Here is a 23898-nt window from a genome sequence, read left to right on the forward strand (position 1 = left end):
ATTCATTAGGGCACGGGTCGGCAACCCGTGGCTCCTGCGGCTCCCAGCCGCCCGGTGCGCGCGCACCTCTTCGAACGGGCAGTGGTGCGCGCGCACCTCTCCAAATGGAGAGTGGCACCGCCCGTTTGGGGAGGTGCGCGTGCACCTCTCCAAATGGGCGGAGGTGCGCGCGCACCTCCCCAAACCTTTGGAGAGGTACGCGCGCACCTCTCCAAAGGTTTGGGGAGGTGCACGCGCACCTACGGTCGTTTGGAGAGGTGCGCGTGCACCTCTCAGAATGGGCAGCAGTGCCGCTTCCTGGGAAAGCTGCCGCGGCCTGTCTGCAAAGCTGCCGCTTTCGGCAGCTTTGCAGATGGGCCGCGGCAGCTTTCCCAAGAAGAGGCGCTGCTGCCTGTTCACACGGAGGTACGCGCGCACCTCTCCAAGCCGTCCCGTCCCGTCCGGAGACCTGCCGCGTTCGTCAAACATTGACGAACACGGCAGCTGTGCAAACGGGATGGCGGCGGTTTGGAGAGTGCGCGCGCACCTCTCCAAGCCGTCCCGTCCCGTCCGGAGACCTGCCGCATTCGTCAAACATTGACGAACACGGAAGCTGTGCAAACGGGATGGCGGCAGTTTGGAGAGTGCGCGTGCACCTCTCCCAAGGACGGCGGCGGCTTTCTGGTGCCTCCGGCTGGAATCGCAGCAGCGCCAGGAGCGTCAGCAGCAGCGCCAGGAGCGTCCGCTGGGGAAAACGAGGGGAAGGGCGGTTCCCCCAGCCTCACAGATCCTTGGGAGCGGCAAGGACCGGGTTTCTGCTTGGAGGGAGGGGGGAGCGCAGCTCGCACGGTCCGGCTTCGTCCTCTGGCCCGGCCCAAACGCCGCCTCTCTCGCCCCCTGCGCCGGGCCAGGGGCCAGGCTGGGCACGCGAGGCGTTCCCCTCCTGCAGGGCAGTCGTGGAGCAGACAAAGAAGGGAGGGACATGCTCCCTCCTTCTGCCCCCCTCCGCAAAAGCAGGCGGGGGGGCGAGCTTCCTGGCCGGGCTTCTTTGGGATGCTGGTGCCTGAACAAAGGGCGGGAGCCGCCCAAGGTGAGCTGCAGCAACTCGCTTCTCTGCCCCCCTCCAGGCAAGTGGGGCTTTGTCCCCCACCTCTCTGGACCAGCCCGCGGCGCTCCGACCCTCCCACTTTTAAAAGCCGCTGTTCTTAGGACAAAAGCCCCCGTCGCCCCTTCCCCTGCGCACGCCGGCCTGGCCCCGTTTGACGAATGCGGCAGGTCTCCGGATGGGACGGCGCACACCTCTCTAAAGGGGAGACCCTTCGCCGCGCAGGTGCCTCCCATTTTGCGCATGCACAAAATGTTTTTTGTGCATGCGCGTGAGTGGACGCACGCGCACGCACTTTTTGCGGCTCCCACTTTTTTGTTTGTGTGATGGAACCGGTTCTGAGTGGCTCTTTTCCTTTTTCCGGTTGCCGACCCCTGCATTAGGGGAACCAATGGTGGGATTCAGCTAGTTTGCACCACTTCAGCAGAACCGGTAGCTAATTTTTTGTTGCCCAGGCCCAGAATGGACTTCTGGAAGCAGCATCCACACAGAGAACCGGTTGTTCACATATTTGAATCCTACCACTAGAAACAACTGAAATATATTTTACCTCCTATATGAAAATTGTATTTGGATATTGTTGTTGTTAGCTACAAAGTCATGTCTGACCCATCGTGACCCTATGGACAACGTTCCTCCAGGCCTTCCTGTCCTCTACCATCTTATGGAATCCATTTAAGCTCACACGCTCATTTGGATATATAAATTTAATAAATAAATATGTTGCAGGATAGAGGTGGAATCCATATCCTATGTGCTATTAAAAATTAAAATGTCCACTCTATATAGGCATTCCTCACTTTAGTATCATAACTGATCCCAAAACCTCTGTTGCTAAGTGAGATTGTTAAGTATATTTTGGCCCATTTTCTTGCCCCTCTCTTGCCACAATTTTTAAGTGAGTCACTGCAGTTGTTAGTAACATGGTTGTTAAATGAATCTGGCTTCCCCATTGAGTCCATTGCTTGTCAGAAAGTTGCAAAAGGGGATGTTTATGTTTATGTTTATTGGACTTATATCCCACCCTTCTCCCGTAGGACTCAGGGCGGTTCACAAGGTATTTAAAATAACAATACAAATTACAAAAGTTAAGAACAATTAAAATAATTAAATTTAGTCCTTGAATAAAGTATAAAACCCCTGTTAAACTCCAATTAAAACCCAATTAAAATAAAATTAAAATTAAAATTCTCAGTCCTGGCCGGAAAGCTCAAAGAGCCAGGTCTTCAGGTCCCAGCGGAATGAACAAAGGTCAGGGGCAGTCCTGAGCTCTACGGGCAGCTGGTTCCAAAGGGCAGGTGCACCCACAAAGAAGGCCCTCCCCCTGGGTGTTACCTGCCAGCAATCTTTTTTTTTATTTAAAAAGTTTTACAATACATTTTGACTTTAATCCCCCCTCCCCCACCCCTATCTAGCCCTCCCTATCCCTCTCCCCCATTCCCTCCTCCCCCCCCCGACTTCCCAGAGCTAAATACAGGGTATAAAATCAAAAAACAAACTTAAGCACCCATATGTTATCAACAATAAACTATTAATTCTATCTCCCTCTAGCTCATATAAAATGAATACAAACAATATTAATATTACAAATAAAGTAAAAAAGAAAAAGAGGAAAACAAAAAAAGAGCTTTACTCAGAATAGATTTTCTTAATCCCAGTCCTTATTCATATTAATTTCAAAAAAAAAAGAAAAAAAAAACTTTCACCTACTATTTACATTCTCCCACCTTTCTCTAATTTCTAAACAAATTCTCAGTTACGCGCCAAAAGCGCCTATCTCTGTTAACCTTAATAATCTCCAACCAAACTAAACTATGATCAAAAATAGTTCTTGCATGTATCACACCAAGTGTCTCGCAGTGTTCAACACATACTTTAAGTCCATAACCCTAATATACTTTTCTAGCAAGCAAATAACATCAATCTTAAATTGTGTTAAATATTAAAAAAAACTTTTTTTCTCCTCTATGATAAATTTAATCCATTGACATTCTAATTTAAAAATTTAATCACCAATCTTAACGCTCCAAAGCTTTTGGAGCACGTCTGTCATGACCCCCAAAACTTCTTTGGACCGTGCCCCTCCCACAGCTTCACTGTAAGTACACTTTGGAGATTCCATAACTTTCTGCTGGTCTTGCTCTTGCTCTCGTCTCGCTCTTCTTGGGGCGGCACGCGTCATCCTCTGGCTTCCTGCAACAGCCGATGAAACTGTAACTTGATCCCCTCCAACACCATTGTCCTCTGTCTGTCTATCTGCAACATCTTGAAGCTTTCCCTCGCCGTATCCCTTTACGGCTTCCAAAAATAATAGGGGGGTTGCTTTTAACACATTGCTATAAAAATCACGTGCCTGAGCCACAGTAACCAGACGATGTCTTTTACCTTCGTGCGTCACCACCAGTCCAACTGGAATCTCCCATCTAAACTTAATATCACATTTCTTAAGTTCCTGTACTAGAAATGCAAAATCTTTCCTTCTTCTTAGGATCTTCGGAGGAATCTCTTTTAAAACCAAGACTTCTTGCTCAGCCACTACCAATTTAGTATCATATGCAGCTTGAATGACTTCATCTCTGATTACTCTCTTTGTAAAATAGACCACCACATCTCTGGGTAACTTCCTCTGTCTTGCAATCCATGAATTTACACGAAAAATTTTGTCCATATTTCCCTCAATTTCAGATGCTGGCTGGCCCAGTACCCCTTCCAGGGCCTCAGAAATCAGCTGCTTTAAATCTTCTTTACAATTCTCCTTTAAACCCCTGATTCTAATAGCATACTGCATCTGATGATACTGAACAAGGCTCAATTCTCCGTCCATTTTATCCCTTATATTTTCATTTTCTAATACCTTTGCTTCTAATATAGAGTTCTTTTGACTGAGATCCTTCACTTTTACATCCAGCTGTTGCACACATTCAGCTACAGATTCAATCATAGACAACATGTCCACCCTCATTGCTCTAAACGTCTCTTCCATCTTCTTCTCCAATTTCTCCATTTTCTCCTCCATTTTCTCCTCCAGCTTTTTCAACTTTTCATCCATCATGTCAGACATCAATTGTGAATGCTTTCCAAAAGCATCTTGTAAATCCTTAAGCGTCAATGTCGGAGGAGGTGTAGGAGGAAGCAAAGCTTGCAATGAGGTCTGTTGCACCAGGGAAGAGCCCGCATTCCGAAGAGCTTTAGATGTTTTAGCCGCCATCTTCCCCCACTTTCACTTATTGCGCACTTTCACTTTAAAGCTATAAAATCCATTGAGCTATAGAGTAAAGATAAGAGTCCACATCACCTTGACCTCCTGTACCGCTCTGCCTGCATCTTGATAATCAAAAGTATTTCCTTTTGGCAGGGGTGGTTGCTAACGCCTGGCTCTGCTCCAAAAATCCCGGAGCAGGGGCACTGCGCAGCTCGGAGCAACCCAGGCTTCTGGGGGGCTCATCCTTCAGCCGCCCGAACTCTCAGCTCAGGCGGCCCCGGAGAGCTCAACCCCTACCTGGGGCCTCACCCCCTCCTCTTCTCCCGAGGAGGGGGCTTCAAATCCATCTAAACAGCTGATTGACGCTGTTTACGATGGAAAAACACAGCTGCGGAGCGGGCAGCCCGAAGACGGCTGTCTTCGGCGTCACGTCGCCACCGGAAGTCCCCTGCCAGCAATCTTTTACTGGCGGCACCCTGAGAAGACCCTCCCTGTGGGAGCTCACTGGACAAAGGGAACTTGATGCTGGCAGCAGGTGTTCCCTCAGATATCCCGGACCCAAGCCATTTAGGGATTTATAGGTCATCACCAGCACCTTGAATCTCACCCGGAGGGCAACCGGAAGCCAATGCAGCTCGCAGAGCAGAGGTGTTACATGGGTGTATCGGGAAACCCCCATCACAACTTGCGCGGCTGCATTCTTCACCAGCTGAAGCCTCCGAGTGGTCCTCAAGGGCAGCCCCATGTAGAGAGCATTGCAGTAGTCCAACCGGGAGGTCACAAGCACATGAGTGACTGTGCGTAGGGCATCTCAGTCCAGATAGGGCCACAACTGGCACACCAGGAGAACCTGGGCAAAAGCCCCCCTGGTCATGGCTTCTATATGATCTTCAAAACTGAGCCACGAATCCAGGAGGACACCCAAGTTGCGAGCCCTATCAACGGGGGGTAACACCTCACCCCCCATCACTAAAGGTGGAATGGACTGGTTAACCCAAGATGCCGGTACGCACAGCCACTCAGTCTTGGCAGGATTGAGACGAAGCCTGTTTCTCCCCATCCAGACCTGGACAGCCTCCAGGCAACGGGACATCACAGCGAGGGCATCGCTGGGTTGGTTTGGAGTGGAGAAAAAAGTTGGGTATCATCAGCATGATACCCCACCCCGAAACCACGAATGATCTCGCCCAGCGGCTTCATATAGATGTTGAACAGGAGGGGACAGAGAACCGACCCCTGAGGAACTCCACAAATGATAGGCCTCGGGGCAGATCTCTGCCCTCCCGTCAACACCAACTGCGAGCAGCCCAGGAGATAGGAGGAGAACCACTGCAAAACAGTGCCTCCCACTCCCAACCCCCTGAGACGCTGCAGTAGGATACCATGGTCGATGGTATCAAAAGCCGCTGAGAGATCTAATAGGACTAGGACAGAGGAACAACCGCTGTCCCGAGCCTGCCAGAGATCATTCACCAGCGTGACCAATGCCGTCTCCATGCTGTACCCGGGCCTGAAGCCCTATTGGTATGGGTCAAGGTAATCAGTTTCTTCCAGGAACAGAGGAAGCTGATGCGCCACCACACTCTCAACAACCTTCGCCAAAAAGCGAAGGTTGGAGACTGGACAATAATTATCACATGATCCCAGGATATGGCAACCATCATAAATATGAAATAGTTGCCAAGCGTCTGAATTTTGATCATGTGACCGTGAGGATTCTGCAAGGGACATAGTGTGAAAAACTGTCACAAGTCACTTTTTTCACTGCGGTTCTAACTTCGAATGGTCACCAAACGAACTGTTCTAAACTGAGTCCTACCTGTACAGATTGGCAATTTGAACAGTTAACTGAAGTCATTGAAAATTTTAATCTCTCTTATGATGAGGAAAACATTACTTTCCTTTTCAGCAAACAATATTTAGCGGTATCAAGGGTAGTGACAAAATTCATAATTTTTAAAATCCAAAATTCATAATTTTGTCTTTAAATTTCAGATGTTTCATATAATGTATATATTTATGATTATGGAATAACTACTTTGTATTTTTAATGGTTTTTGTTTGTTTGTTTTTGGTGGTAAATTAGAAAAACCAACCTCTACAACTTCATTGCCATTCCCCATGAATCAATCAGGAGAATTGAAATTTGAGTGCAAATAGTCTGATCTTGAGTGAATGTCTTCAGACAGCACTGGCTCAATGGGCTTGAAACAGAGATTAGCACCGACCGCTAGAGTCGGCAACAATTAGTGGAGTAAAATCCACAGGGAGTCCTTTATTTTTATCTAGGCTAGGGGTAGGCAACCTCGGCTCTTTTATGACTCATGGACTTCAACTCCCAGAATTCCTGAGTCAGCTATGAGTTGAAGTCCATGAGTCAAAAAAGAGCCAAGGTTGCCTACCCCTGATCTAGGCTATTGTTAGTGCCTATGAAAATAGGAATTCATAGATTGTGATTGTTACACTTGCTTATTTATTAAATTTGTCTTCTCTTAGTAATAAATGTAATAAACCAGCAAGATTAGCAAAAAATGTTTAAAAATATGTCAGATAGATGCTGGAAATGTAAACATAACTCAGGCACGTATTATCATAATTGGTGGACATGTGGTAAAGGAAAGGCTTATTGGAAAGAAATCCATGCTTGGTTAGAATTTAAACCTGAACTTTTCTTATTAGGTATAATGTCAGAAAAGACTGATAAACAAAGCTTATATTTGATTCTACATGTCACAACAGCATCAAGAATAGTCTTCGCGCAATATTGGAAAAAATAAAGGATTACCACCAGAGGAAGAAATAATTAAAAAAATATTGGAATGCGCAGAGACGGACAGATTAACTGTGAGATTGAAAGATAAAGAAGAAACAGAATATTACCAAAACTGGGATTCATTTTACAAATGGCTAGAGGAAAGAACCAAGGATTTAGGAATTGACTATGTATTAGCGCTTTTGAATCCAGACAGCATGATGGTTGAAAAATTAATATATGTATGTAAGAGAAAAACTAATAAAATCTTTAAAAAAATTAAAATAAATGTAATAATTACAATAAATTATGATAATGAAAGAAACAGGGATGAGTTTTGGAAGAAATTGTAAACAGTATGGATAAATGTGTTTTGGGACAATTGTTCCCTTAGTTGAAAACAAATGAGTAAGAAAAAATAAGATCAGACAATAGTTGGACATTTGAAAACTCACAAAAATATGACAATGGTGATTGTTTGGTATCTTTTTTTAGAAAAAAAAGTTTGATTGGAATGTATGATTTAAATATAAGTCCATTCACATAAAAACATAACTGTTGACCTTCCTGTGTAAACCACACAGGAAACACAATGAGATGAGCTCTCATCCTATTCACATCAGAGGCACCATTTTAAGGTGCTTCTGGATTGAAAGGATTAGCTGGTGATATCACTATTGCCCAGGGAATGCCTGGGGTGTGTGTGGTCCTTTCATGTACCTGTGAAGGAGCTAGAGAGAAAGACAGGAGTTCATCCTGCCTCACAGCAGTACTCGGGTTTCAAATGCAGCCTTTTTAACCTCCAAGCCAGCATTCTAACCATCTGAACCACCATGCTCCTTAATGAGGTAAACTAAATCTACTTTATTGCAAAGTTGTATTAATAAAATCTTTTGAATCTGTATTAATAAAATCTTTTGAATCCTACTTCCCATCCTTTATTTTTAACTGCTTGATCCATTAGGACAGGTCCTTCCTTAATTTCTTTCTCTGTTTATTGACCCCGGTCCCTCTTGTCTGATTGCTTCCTAGGTAGCATTTCTTCTCTTCTTTCCTCAAGATCACCTATAGATTCCATTACAATAAATTAATCTAAAATAATTATTGATTTTGTGGTTCTTTGTTATAATTTGGACATTCTTATGAGAGGTACTGAAAGTTTCAGAGAAACGTAGGCTAATAGGATTAGGATAATGGGAAATTTGAGAGAGGAAGCTTGGTGGAATGAAAGAGACCGTAGATGTGTGGAACAAAAAATAGAATAGAATGGTTGATAAAGAAATGAGACTTAGAGAAACATGTATAATTCAAGTGACAATGTAACTGGATAAATGGGAAGATGTGGATCTGGCTTGATTATGTATAAGAACATACTTTTATCCATTTTCTTGAAAGTGAAAATGGATATGTCAAAGGAAACATGCAAATAAATGGGAATTATATGTTGTACCACAAGAAGAGATAGAGTCAAGAATGAACAGGTTCAGAATGAATGTAAATTGAATACAAACATGATAAACAAATATGAAAATATTACACGGAAGTGGATGTCCCTGTATAAACAGAAGGAATGATCAACTTGCAAAGGAAATAGAATGAACAAATCAAGAGGAAGAAGTTCCATTAAGTCATGTTTATATGGAGTTGAAGGTAACCTGAAAAATATAACAACTTTAAAAAACAACTGGCACTGCATGAATTGATATATGGATAAGATACAAAGAAAACAATTTGCAATGATTGAAAAGTATCATTAGTGTATGTTACTGATATAGAATTTATTTAGATTTCTTTTGTTTTCTATAATTTTTCTTGCCAAGTATTGTTACAAAAATGAAATGCTGGGAGAAATAAATGAATGAAATTTGAACTTGAGAAAAAAAAATACAGACCTGCAAACGAAGGTGAAGCTTGAAAGGATTGATAAGGTGATGAGTGATGAAAACCAACAAAACAACAACAAAACTATTGTGTAGTGGGTTCTAGACCGCATGGAATGACGCCAGACTGATGAGTACAGCATAGCAGCTCTTTATTGATGGTAGAACTGTACTGTGGGTTTGGGGTTACCTGAGTCCTTATATATACCTGGCCAGGTATCCACCTGGCCAATCCATTTGAACCTGGTATTCCCGCCGAGACATAGCCCAATCCACATCAGTCCCAGTACAGTGCCACCTGGTGGTATAAGTAGCGCTGTTGCTATGTTGTCCCCCAAACCCATACACAACAAAAACCAATAACAAAACCAACAACAAAATCAACAAAGAATAAAAGGACAAGCTGTACAGGTGTTGAAATTGGGGTACTCCTGTCTTCCCTAGCATTTACTTGCCTCTTTACAGTTTTGTAATGAAGAGAATGGGTATGAGTGCATTTGTGTAGTGTGTCTGTGTGTGCACACACATATGGAATGCTTACACAATGTTTCTTTTAAGAAAGATTGTCTGTCTGCTTTGTGTTCCTTTAAATTCGTTGTAATTACCTCATAATAATCTGAACTCCTTCATCTCATTTGAAAACGTATTAGTGTATTCACTAACAAATTCAGTCCCTCCCCAAACCATGGGTTTGCATCATAAAGCCTCACAAAGGATGTATGACTAAGAGTTGTATCTGAAAGTAAAAGTAAATAAAATGTAAATGGCGGATATTGTAGCAGTACTTCTTATTCTTTCTCTGTCCTTTGTACAATGTTCCTAATCATGAAAAGGAATGTTGTTGTTGTTAGCTGCGAAGTCGTGTCCGACCCATCGCGACCCTATGGACAACATTCCTCCAGGCCTTCCTGTCCTCTACCATCTTCTGGAGTCCATTTAAGCTCACGCCTACTGCTTCAGTGACTTCATCCAGCCACCTCATTCTCTGTCGTCCCCTTCTTCTATTGCCCTCGATCTTTCCCAGCATTAGGCTCTTCTCCAGTGAGTCCAGTGAAAAGGAATAGTATAATAGTATCTATGTGCATAGTTATATATGCTTTCACTATAAAAACCTCTTCATCTTTCTATATGTGAGATTTAGTAGATTATTCCCACAAGAAAGGAGTAAAAACAATTTAGAATCTACCTTCTTCACCTCTTCCTTTTAAAAACAGAATTTAAAGGAAAAATACTGATTCTTACAACCTAGCAGTCTATATTTACTTGAGAAAAACATTCTAGTATTTTTAAATGATTTGTTAGTTTACTATAGAAAACAATGGGAGCCAGAAATATAATTTTTATTTAACCTTTAAATCAAATCAGTCAGCTCCTGAAATTTTCCAAGTCACATCAGCCTATTTTCTGAAGGGACAATTCAGACTTGAACTGAGTTAACAGCACATCTGAAGTGCAGATTCATGTTCATAGCTATCCATTCAAAAACAAATGCATGAAAATATTTGCATGTACATATGGCCTAAGATATATTTTCATAACTAGTCCACTGGTGGAAACATTCACTTACAGTTATATGTGTACATGGATTTATTTCTGCAATTTTTCACTTCTTAAAGGAAAATAAAAAAGAAATATATAGAAAAAGAAATAGAATGAATCTATATCTTCTAAATCAGAGGTGTCAAACTGGTGGCCTGTGCTCCGGATGTGACATGCTCAGGCCAAGCCCACCCCAGCTCCACAAAAGCAAAAAATGTTGTGATACATAACAATACATCAGATGATGTATTGTGATTGAGTTTGACACCCGTTTTCTAAATGAAGCAAAATAATGCCAAGTGTTGTGGAACAACCTGCCTCCAGAAGCAGTGAATGCTCCAACACTGGAAGTTTTTAAGAAGAGACTGGACAGCCATTTGTCTGAAATGGTATAGGATTTCCTTCCTGAGAAGGGGGTTGGACTAGATGACCTCCAAGGACCCTTCCAACTTTATTATTATTGTTGTTATTATTGTTGTTATTATTATGTATTCTATAATAGAATATTAAGTAATGGAGTAAAAAAAATCAAATGTAATTTTACTCAATAGTAATTTGAATATTTTTATATAAAATTAAGCAATATTTTTGTTTCTCACAAAGAAATAATTTTGACCTGCTTCTGCATGAGATCATGTCATACATTTGAAGACTGTAACTACCTACTCCACAGTCTGTTTAGCTAATGTTCTGCCCCAGTAAATTATGGGTGTCAGGTTCTAGGGTGTGGAGGCAATGAAGTTCCAAATGTGTTGAAAGTAAAAAGCAATTTGTTGAATAATAAAGGCAAATTAAAATTATTTAAAATTAATGTGTTAAAAGAAAATGATACAGAGCAACAGATGGAATCTTATGTTCCATCATCTGTCAGAAATCTCATATTCTCTAGTATAAAGAATGATCCTTGTTATGTACTGGGTTTTTTGATGGAATACCACGTGGGTTGCTGAAGCAGCTAACGGTTCTCTAGCAACCCAGACTACAAGTCTCCTGTGCTGCAATTGGCTATCTTCAGGCAGCAATGGTTGATTCAAACCTATCGGCTGCCACCTAGGGGCTAGACTATATATTGCGGCTAGTTGCAGCCATTTCCCCAGTACAGTTCCAGCACAAAAGAAACAATGAGTTACCCTGTACTCTGTTCCGCGTCTTCATTCCTGCACCACAGAACCCGCTATTTAACAGTGGCAATGAGGATGGGATCCTGCTTCACCGAATAAAGAGCTAAAGTCTGCGAGGGAAAGGCAGCATACACCAGAGGGAAGAGGCATTTCCCCTCCCCACCTCAAGGTCAGCTAGCAAGCTATGCTAGTGACCTCGTGCTCAGTGGACTCATTCCCTGAGACCTGAAGCAGGATCTGGAAAAATGCAGGAACCAGCAAGAAAGAATGCCAAAGGTTGGCAAACTGTGAGAATTCGACATGAAACACCCGGAGGAATGGCCATCATATTTATTGCAAGTAGAAAACTACCTCAGAGCCAATCAGATCACAGAAGAAGGACTGAAGGCCGCAACGGTACTCTGCATGTGTGGCCCAGCAACCTTTGATTTAGCCGAGAACCTTTTTGTGCTGACACCAATCGAAACAGTCTCCTACGCAGATCTCAAAAAGAAGCTAACTGGGAACTTCCAGCCCAAGATGTCTGAAATGGCTTGGCGGTTCAAGTTTGACCAAAGAGTGCAGCTTCCCAGGGAGTCAGCTTCGGAGTTCATAGCAGGCCTAAGGCAGGCTGCACGCCTATGCAAATTTTCAAATTTAGAAGAGTGACTACAAGACCGGCTCATCTGCGGCCTACAGGACAGAACGCTTCAGCAGAGACTATTTGCTAGGCCAAATTTAACATTTTCTGAAGCACAAGACAAGGTGATGGCTGGAGAAGCTGCCGGGGGTGCTGTTCAAACAGTACAGCCCACCAAATCGACAAAGTTCAAACAAACGGTCCACCTTCAGGACGCCAAATGCACTGGAGAATCTTCTGAGGAAGAAGAAACTGAAATCAACTGACTCCAAAAGCAACCCAACATGCAACACCGCAACAGCCAGCAACAAGAGGACAATTACAAGGCAGTTCTCTTACCAAGATGTAAGGGGTGTGGTGGCAATCCTCTTCACGCCAGCTGCAGATTTCGAGCAGCCATGTGTAGAGCTTGCGGAAGGACAGGCCACCCTCAGATATAATCCTAATGGATTTTCAAAATGCTCACATTAAAGTTAAGGGAGAAGCCACTTTGTTGGTAAAGTTTAAAGTTTAAAGGGTTTTTGCGGCACCTGGATGTAATAGTAGTAGGGGGCCAGAGAACAAGTCTCATTCGACTCGGTTGGTTTGATGCCTAAGGCAGGCTGCATGCCTTTGCAAATTTTCGAACTTAGAAGAAAGACTACAAGATCGGCTTGTTTGTGGCCTACGGAACTGAAGACTCTTTGCCAGACCGAATTTAACGTTTTCAGAAGCACAAGATGAAGTTTTGGCTGCCGAAGCTGCCAGGGGTGCAGTTCAAGCAGTCCAGCCCACCAAAATGACAAAGCATGAAGAAACGGTCCACCACGAGGACGCCAAATGCCCCAAAGAGTCCTCCGAGGAGGAAGAACCAGAAATCAACAAACTTCAAAAGCAGCCCAACGTGCAACACCGCAACAGACAGCAGCAAGAGAACACTTACAAGGCAGTTCTCTTACCTAGATGTAAAGGGTGCAGTGGCAGCCATTTTTGTGCTGATTGCAGATTACGGTCAGCCATGTGCAGAGCCTGCGGCCAGACCGGCCACATTACAGTGGTTTGCAGAGCCCGCCAGAGAGACCAGCCACCCAAACACCAGTTGGAAGACCTGACTAGGAGAGGTACTGAGGCCCAGGGTCCAGTTAGTGTGAAGTTTTTCAGAAGCCATAGAAGCATGTGCCGTACTGGGGCCCGATGCCCCCTCAAACCCACCTTAAGCTCATGGTAGAGCTACAAGGAGTTCCTTGTAAAATGGAATTCGACTCAGGCTCTGCAGTCTCCATTATTTCTCAAGACACTTTTAATTTTGTGTGTAGGCGCAGTAACAATTGGGCCAAACAATTGGCCCTCAAACATAATTCTAACTGACTTTCAAAATGTTCAAGTTAAAGTTAAGGGAGAAGCCACCTTGACTATAAAATTTAAGGGGTTTTATGGGCACCTGGATGTCATAGTAGTAGGGGGTCAGAGAATGAGTCTCATTGGACTTGATTGGTTTGATGCCTTAGGTATTCAGATTACTGATATCAACCGGACACAAACTGCAAACCTCTCATCAGTATGTGAGGACTATGCTGAGGTTTTTGATTCTGCCCTAGGAATATACACAGGCCCGCCTATCTCCTTCAAGCTACACCCCAACGTAGTTCCAATTAGGGTTAAGCCTCCAAGGGTCCCCTTTGCCTTAAAACATAAAATTGATTCTGAACTTGACAAGCTTGTAGAACAGGGCATTTTACAGCCAGTTGATGGGGGCGGAGTGGGAAACTCCTTTAGTCACCCCACTTAAAGCCAACGGGGAAATTCACATTTGTGCTGATTATAAATGCACTCTAAATAAAGCCCTCAAGCAACACGCGTACCCAGTTCCACTGGTCAACCACATTTTAGCCTCCTTGCAAGGGGGTACTATTTTTGCTAAACTTGATTTAGCACAGGTCTATCAGCAATTGCTGGTTGATGAGGCCACAGGTGTGGCTCAGATGATCGTGACTCACAGGGGGGCTTTCAAAGTAAAACGCTTACAGTTTGGAGTCAGTGTTGCCCCAGGCATTTTCCAGGGAATAATGGAATGCACACTTAAGGACATTCAGGGCATCTGCCCTTATTTTGATTATGTTCTTATTGCTGGGGAATCCCCAGAAGTGTTAGCCAGCAGGCTCAGAGCTGTTTTACAGAGGCTTCGTGAAGCAGGTCTCAAATTAAAAAAGAGCAAGTGTAGTATTGGGGTTCCTTCAACAGAATTCTTGGGATTCAGAATTGATGCTAACAGCATTCACCCTGCTGAATCTAAAGTGAAGGCCATTGAAATGGCTCCTAGGCCCAAATCCAAAGGTCAGCTACAAGCATTCTTGGGTCTCCATAACTTCTATCACACCTTTCTACCTCATAAGGCAGCAATAGCAGAGCCCCTACACAGGCTTCTTGATAAGAAAGCTCCATGGAAATGGACTAACTTGCATGAAAAAAGTTTCCAGGACTTAAAAGCACTATTGTCAGAAAAGTCCACTGTAACTTACTACAAAGAGTCTAAACCTGTATGTCTTGCATGTGATGCATCTCCCTATGGGGTGGGGGCAGTTTTAAGTCACATAGAAAAAAATGGAAAACAGGTTCCTATATCATTTTACTCAAGGACTTTGTCCTCTGCTGAGCGCAACTACGCTCAGATTGACAAAGAGGCCCTAGCCATCGTTACTGGAATAAAAAAAAATCCATGACTATTTATATGGCAGGGATTTCATGGTCTACACTGACCACAAACCTCTGTTGGGACTTTTCCCCCACATACTATCTCCAAGAATGTTGAGATGGTCTATTTTCCTATCTGCATACAATTTTAAATTAATTCACAAACTGGCAAGGAAATGGGCCATGCTGATGGCCTCAGCAGACTACCACTGCCACTAATGGATCCAGATCTGGCTCCTGCTGCTAGAATATTGTCCAAACAGGACATACCTGAGTTTCTCCTCCATGCAGGGGACATTGCTGCTGAAACTGCCACAGATAAAATACTTCGTAGAGTGTTGTCATGGGTATACAAGGGCTGGTTGGAAAAAAGTCCAGGCTCAGAATTTCAAAGCTATTTTGTCAGGAGGCATGAGTTATCTGCCCATAAATGGTGCATTTTATGGGGAAACAGAGTCATAATTCCAACTTCCCTAAGAGACAGGGTTTTACAATCATTACAAGAAGGCCATCCAGGCATTGTCAGAATGAAAGCTTTAGTTAGAAGCTACCTATGGTGGCCTGGCCTTGATAAGGACATTGAAGCTCAAATCCATGGTTGTTATACTTGCCAGTAATCTAGGCCTGAAATGCCACAGGCTCAAGTTCACAGGTGGGAGGAAATGCACACTCCCTGGTCTAGGGTTCACATAGACTATGCTGGGCCTTTTCAGGGACAGCTCTTTCTTATAGTAGTGGATAGCCACTCCAAATGGCTGGAAGTAATTCCAGTTCCTAATATGACTACTGCTAGGACCTTCCAGGTGCTGAGAAAACACATGGGTTGCCTGATGTCTTAGTTTCAGACAATGGGGCCCAATTCACTGCTGCTGAATTTCAGGCCTTCCTTAGAGCTAATCTCATCAGACATGCAATGTCTGCACCTTTTCATATATCTTCTAATGGTCAAGCTGAACGCATGGTGAGGACAACGAAGGAGGCACTCAAGCGCATTGTCACAGGTGACTGGCATCACAGATTGGCAGATTTTTTACTCTTCCAGCATTCTACGCCCTGCACTGCCACAGGCAAATGTCCTGTAGAACTACATTGGGGAGGTGTTTGATTACTAAACTGGACAGGTTGCATCCAGATAGAGTGGCAGCAGAAGCCTCTCAGCCAAAACCCCTGAGGGGGCTGCACATGGGCGATTGGGTTTGGGCCAGGAACTATGGTCATGGGAATCTGTGGGTTCCTGGTCAAATTACCAAGGCATCCGGACCCCTATCTTATGAAGTGGGGTTGGAGGGAGGGCAAGTTGTCAGACAAAACATTGATCAGCTCAGGAAACCATTTCCAGAATGGCCACTAAGTGAGGACTGCATCATACGTCCTTCCCAAGGTCCTCAAACTTGCAGCCAAGCCAGCCCTCACATGGACTACCAGGACTTTTCCTTCTTAACTGAGGTGGAACCAGAGGGAGAACTGGTGAGCTCTGGAGTGCAACATGGACCCCCTGAAGGAGCAAGCCAACAGAACCTCAGCAACTGCTGTGCCTACTCTGCTGAAAAGTCTGACTCTGGGGTGGGCCAACCTGGAGAGGCCAGCCAGAGTGCATTGAATCCCCTTTACTCAGGAGCACAAAGCGACAAAAGGCTATCCAGCCCACTCGGTAAGCTGGTAGACCACAAAGTGATGGGAACTCTGAGACGTTCCTCTTGGACACACAAGCCTCCTTCATATCTTGCAGATTACGTTGTAAAATAAAGAGCTATATATTGTTGTAAATCCTGTTGCCACTAGACTACAGAAACTAGTGCTATGATGTAACTGTTTAAAAGTACCATTTTGGTAGTCTATTCATTCAGACGTTGTTTAATAACATTGTAGTCCACATTGTCTTTTTTATTATTATCACTTTTACTTTAGTGTGTTTGGATATTGAGTCTTGACAATTGTTGAGACTAATTGGTGTTATTATAGTCTGATCTAAGAGGGGAGGGGTGTTATGTACTGGGTTTTTTGAGGGAATACCACGTGGGTTGCTGGAGCAGCTAACGACTCTCCAGCAACCCAGACTACAAGTCTCCTGTGTTGCAATTGGCTATCTCCAGGTGGCAATGGTTGATTCAAACCTATTGGCTGCTGCCTAGGGGCTAGACTATATATTGCGGCTAGTTGCAGCCATTTCCCCAGTACAGTTCCAGCACAAAATAAACAATGAGTTACCCTGTACTCTGTTCCGCGTCTTCATTCCTGCACCAAAGAACCCGCTATTTAACAATCCTCTAATACTACTTGGTGTGCAGCAATACTATAGGTTCCAGTCTGCACTGAGGAGTGATGATCTGAGAAAACATTTAGAGTGTACCATTTCAAAATCTTAAGTAGGCCTAGTGTTAGAGTTGGGTGCTACCTTTACATACCAATGCTCCTTCTTCTCTCTAATGCAGGGCTGTCAAACTGCTGGCCCAAGGGCCAGTTTCATCATACCGAAAACACACCCACCCCATTGCCAGCAATGCAAAAAGATTTGCGATATGTCATGACACGTCATGTGACATACCGTGTTTCATGCTCTAATGGAATGTTCTAAGACTGGCTTTAAAATGTATTTTTTTAAATTACATTTATATCCCGCCCTTCTCCGAAGACTCAGGGCGGCTTACAAGCTTAGCAGTAGCCTTCATTCTATGTATATGCCTGCTTGTCAGGGCTTTCACACACACCCCAAGCGGCATTATTACAAAGTCAGCTTATTGCCCCCAACAATCTGGGTCCTCATTTTACCTACCTCGGAAGGATGGAAGGCTGAGTCAACCTTGAGCCTGGTGGGATGCGAACCTGCACTAATTGCAGGCAGCTGGTGTTACTTAAGGAGGCATCAGCCCACTGCTCCACCAAGGCTCTTTTAACAATAAATAAAATGTTTGAGAAATAGAAAGTAACTTGATAACCAACTAATAAGAAAAAGTGAGTAATCCTTGATGCTCTCTGAGCTTGGTTATTTTCTTGCAGATGTTTCATGAGCCAAACTAGGTAACAACATCAGTGGTACAAGTGCTGCCATAAGAAAAAAAATATTTTATATATCTACTTATTTAATTTTTGTATCCACCAAATTCCCAAGCAATTCTGGGAGGTTGATCCACACACACACAGACACACAGACACACAGACACACAGATACACACACACACACACACACACAATGAGAGAGAGAGAGAGAGAGAGAGAGAGAGAGAGAGAGAGAGAGAGAGAGAGAGAGAGAGAGAGAGAGAGAGAGAGAGAGAGAGAACACTCAAGATAATAATTTATATATTGCTATACTGTCCTAATGCAAGAAAAAGACCCATGTCCCTTTTCTAAAGGCTGAAAGGGTCATGATCTGAATCTTAGGAAGGAGAGATAGTGTTCTATAATCAAATGCATCAGTACAAGAAGCACATTTCTTGAGTTCCATAAGATAAGATTGAAAGAATGCAGAGAAGCTCAACAAAAATGATAAGTATGGAGAGTAAACCATACAGTGAACAGTTAAGGGGATTAGGTATGTTTAGCCTAATGAAGACAAGGAATGGTATAAGGAATTCTGCCTTGTGCAGGTGATTAGACTAGAACACCTCCAAGATTCCTTCCAGCGCTATTATTCTATGTTTGATGTGGTTAGATATAATTGAGATAACAATGCTGTAAATATCCAGGCCCTGTGCCATAGTATAACAATATTATTTTTTATGAATTGCAAGTAATAAATTATATCATTTAGCCTAAATTTTCATTATTCGCTTCTTGCCTTCTTCCTTGCAACCCTATTATACTGCTGAAGAAGAAATGCTAGATATGTTGGCATTATACTTTGCATTCATTCATTTACTGCAGTTCATTTTTAAACTCATCAAGGTTGCTTTCAATTTTCCCCCCTGATTTATTAGTTATACCAACAAATTTTGTGTGCTCTGTGAATTTCATAAACACCCTTCTACTTCTTCATACAAGTAATTCATCTAAAGTTATTCGAAAGTCCAGAGTTTAGAATGAATTGCATTGCATTCCATTATTACCACTCTCCAGTTTGATGAGGAATGATTATCATTTTGATATTTTTCTTTCACATGGGACCCACTGATAACTGAGTATAATATAACAAAATTAGATTTTTTTAAAAAACAGCTTAGTCATAGACCATTGTTTTTGGAAAATTAATAGGTTTTCTATCAGCAAATTAAGGTAAATACCTAGGTAGTTTCTTTGAAATCTTGTCAATCAGGAAACAAAATGTCTGTTTATGTTCAGACCGAAAAACTTGGAAATGTCATTTTGCATTTTGCCAATTGTAACAGTAGCAATTAGCAACCATCACAATAAAAATCTTCAGAGCAAAAGTAATTAGCCACCTGCTATATAGCACACAGATTTGTAATCATGATTCAATCATCTAGAATCATTTCTAGAAGTAATCCAGTCTACTTCTACATTTTTAAAGTCATGGTACCAGTTTCTAGTGTGTCTCAAACTTTTTGCTATGTTTTGGATGATACATGCTAAATTTTGTGGCTGTCAGTTAAGTATTTGATCTTGCGCTTCTTAAAGTGAAGAAATAAGTCCTTATTATCAATCTCCAGAAAAACCTCAGCAAAAGTAAGTCTGTATGGGATAAGATAGGGATGCAGTGGCTCAGTGGGTTAGGATGCTGAGCTTGTCGATCAGAAGATTGGCAGTTTGGAGGGTTGAATCCTGAGTGCCGCGTAGCAAAGTGAGTGCCTGTTACTCATCCCAGCTTCTGTCAACCTAGCAGTTCGAAAGCACGTAAAAATGCAAGTAGGGGAGGTACTACGGTGGGGAGGTAACAGCGTTCCGTGCGCCTTTGGCATCTAGTCATGCTGGCCACATGACCACAGAGACGTCCTCGGACAAGCGCTGGCTCTTCAGCTTTGAAACGGAGATGAGCACCATATCCTAGAATTGGAAACGACTAGCACACATGTGCGGGGGAACCTTTACATTTTTATGGGATAAGATCAGTAATCCCCTTCATGGATTACTGTCTTGTCGTGGTGAAGGGGCTTGCATAATTCAATGAAGCTATGAGCTATGCCATGCAGGGCCACCCAAGATGGACAGGTCATAGCAGAGAGTTCTGACAAAATGTGATCCACTGGAGAAGGAAATGGCAAACCACTCCAGTATCTTTGCCATGAAAACTCCATGGACAGTACCAAAAGGCAAAAAGATATGATGCTGGAAGGTGAGCACCTTAGGTCGGAAGGTGTCCAATATGCTACTGGAGAACAGCAGAGAGCTAGTACTAGTAGTACCAGAAAGAATGATGTGACTGGTCCAAAGCCGAAAGGACGCTCAGCTGTGGATGTATCTGGTGATGAAAGGAAAGTCCGATGCTGTAAAGATTTTTTTCTCCATAGGAACCACTAAGATCCATGAATCAAGGAAAGCTGGATGTGGTCAAACAAGAGATGACAAGACTGAACATTGACATCTTAGAAATCAGCAAACTAAAATGGACAGTAATGGGTGCATTTAATTCAGATGACCATCAGGTATACTACTGCGGGCAAGAATCCCTCAAAAGAAATGCAGTAGCCTTCATAGTCAATAAAAGAGTAGGAAAAGCAATAATGGGATACAATCCCCAAAATGACAGAATGAACTCAGTTCGAATCCAAGGCAAACCATTCAATATCACAGTAGTCCAAGTCTATGCCCCAACTACCAGTGCTGAAGAGGATGAAATTGACTGGCTCCACAAATCCCTACAGCACCTTATAAAACTAACACCAAAAAATGATGTCCTTATCCTCATGGGTGATTGGAATGCTAAAGTAGGAAGCCAGAAGATAACCACTCAGGTATGAACTAAATCATATCCCTGGGGAATATACAGTAGAGGTGACAAATACATTTAAGGAATTAGATCTGATAGACAGAGTGCCTGAAGAACTATGGACGGAGGTTCGCAACATTGTACAAGAGGTAGCAACTAAAACCATCCCAAAGAAAAAGAAATGCAAGAAATAAAAGTGGCTGTCTGAGGAAGCTTTGGAAATAGCTGAGGAAAGGAGGCAAGGGAGAAAAAGAAAGATACACCCAATTGAATGCAGAATTCCAGAGAATAACTAGAAGAGATAAGAATGCCTTCTTAAATAAGCAGTGCAAAGAAATAGAAGAAAACAATAGAATAGGGAGGACCAGAGATCTCTTCAAGAAAATTGGAGAGATGAAGGGAACGTTTAATGCAAAAATGGGCATGATAAAGGACCAAAATGGCAGGGACCTAACAGAAGCAGAAGAGATTAAGAAGAGGTGGCAAAATTACACAGAAGAACTATACAAGAATGAGCTTAACGTCCCTGATAATCACAATGAGGTGGTCACTGACCTCGAGCCAGACATCCTAGAATGTGAAGTGAAGTGGGCCTTAGAAAAGCTGAGCAACAACAAAGCTAGTAGAGGTGACAGTATTCCAGCTGAGCTGTTCAAAATCTTAAAAGATGATGCGGTAAAAGTGCTACACTCAATTTGCCAGCAAATTTGGAAAACTCAACAGTGGCCACAGGATTGGAAAAGATCAGTTTACATTCCAAATCCAAAGAAAGGCAGTGCCAAATAATGCTCAGACTATCACACCATTGCACTCATTTCACATGCTAGTAAAGTTATGCTTAAAATCCTACAAGCTAGACTTCAGCAGTATGTGGATCGAGAACTACCAGAAGTACAGGCAGGATTTTGAAGAGGCAGAGGAACTAGAGATCAAATTGCCAACATACGCTGGATCATGGAGAAAGCTAGGGAGTTCCAGAAAAACATCTACTTCTGCTTCATTGACTATGCTAAAGCCTTTGATTGTGTGTATCACAACAAACTGTGGCAAGTTCTTAAAGAGATGGGAGTACCAGATCATCTTATTTGTCTCTTGAGAAACCTATATGCGGGTCAAGAAGCAACAGTGAGAACTGGACACAGAACCACTGATTGATTCAAAATTGGGAAAGGAGTCCAGCAAGGCTGTATACTGTCACCCTGCCTGTTTAATTTATATGCAGAGCACATCATGAGAAATATCAACAACCTAAGATATGCAGATGATACCACTCTAATGGCAGAAAATGAAGAGGAACTAAAGAGCCTCTTGTTTCGAGTGAAGAAGGAAAGTGCAAAAGTTGGGTTGAAACTAAACATTAAGAAAACGAAGATCATGGCATCCGGCCCTCTCCATTCCTGGCAAATAGATGGGGAAGAAATGGAGGTAGTGACAGATTTCATTTGCCACCGCAGACGGGGACTGCAGCCAAGAAATTAAAAGATGCTTGCTCCTGGGGAGGAAAGCCATGGAAAATCTAGACAGCACACTAAAAGGCAAAGACATCACCCTGCCAACAAAAGTGCGTATAGTCAAGTCTATGGTCTTCCCCATTTCAATGTATGGTTGTGAAAGTTGGACCATAAGAAATGCTGAGCACCAAAGAATTGAGGCCTTTGAACTATGGTGCTGGAGAAGACTCCTGCAAGTCCCTTGGACTGCAAGGCGATCAAACCGGTCAGTCCTAGAGGAGATCAACCCTGACTGCTCTTTAGAAGGCTAGATCCTGAAGTTGAAACTCAAATACTTTGGCCACATAATGAGAAGGAAGGACTCACTGAAGAAGAGCCCAATGCTGGGAAAGGTTGAGGGCAAGAGAAGAAGGGGACGACAGAGAATGAGGTGGCTGGATGAAGTCACTGAAGCAGTAGGTGTGAGCCTAAATGGGCTCCAGAAAATGGTGGAGGACAGGAAGGCCTGGAGGAACGTTGTCCATGAAGTTGCGATTGCTCAGACACAACTTTGCAACTAACAACAATGGGATAAGCTTGATAAAATGACTGTTCTGCTATGCTAAAGTTATGTCCATTTAGATTTTGCATTTTTTTCAGACTCAATGCTCTAACTATGCAATTGTATACATTTTAAAATGCTTCTGTAGAAGATACATTTATAATGGTACATTTTATAATGCTTCTGTGGAAGAAGCATTTATAAAATCTACCATTCCTGTCTGAGAAGAGCAGAGGAAAAGATAAGTGTCCTTCTATCTCCTTCTAACACAGTGGTGTCAAACTGCTGGCCTGCGGGCCAGCTTCATCATACCAAAGCCATTCCCACCTCATTCCCGGCAATGCAAAAAGAGTCACAATATGTTGCGACACGTCACATGATGTGGCAAGTTTGACACCCATGTTCTAACACTACCAACATTCTGGAGAAAACAATGTGTCCTCCTTTTAGCTTGTAGATCTCCTTTTATGTAGCAACTAGCCAACTAGCTTTTTTAAATTGCACTTGGAAACACTAACGATCAGATACCTATAACAGTAATATCATATGGTGGAAACACACGGACACATTTTCCAGCTGAGGTTTTTAAGGATTGTCTTTAAGGCTAGTCCCATATAGTGCAAATTAATATAATCCAGTTAAGATTATTCTCAAGCCTTGCAATTGCAGCAAAAGCAAAAGCTGCAATTCATGAACAAACTGAAGCTACTCAAAGCTGTCTGGGCCAGCACTGCAATTTGATCCACAATCAAGAATTTTGCATTCAGGAACACATGTAGTATAAGCTGAGCCTATGCTTTCTTGGTAGTACTATCTCAGAAACATTATTTTTTTCTGAAATAAAAATCACACTGCTGTAGTTGAGTTAGAGCTGTTTTTCCATATCCAGGGTCCTGACAACTGACAACATTTAACCTGGGCTGAAGATATATAGCTGCTATGTTTTTGCATTTTGGTAATAACTTACCCATAACTGGCAGATTACTACACCGAGTGGCTTCTTTGGATGAAAATAAGATGGGGGGAGGGGGAGGCTGGGGCACTTCATACTTATGTTGAAATATTTTTGATCTTTTGCTGCAAATAATGATTACATTCTTGATGAACACTTATAACATTTTTTGTGATTCTCTTCAGCCACATGATCTGGAAGATAGCATGATGCTTTCAATCTTTTTAGCCAGCATTCAATTATATTCACCAATCTATTAATTCTGT

The sequence above is a fragment of the Vipera berus genome (assembly GCF_964194415.1).
Source record: "Vipera berus genome assembly, chromosome: 4".
Lineage (NCBI taxonomy): Eukaryota > Metazoa > Chordata > Lepidosauria > Squamata > Viperidae > Vipera > Vipera berus.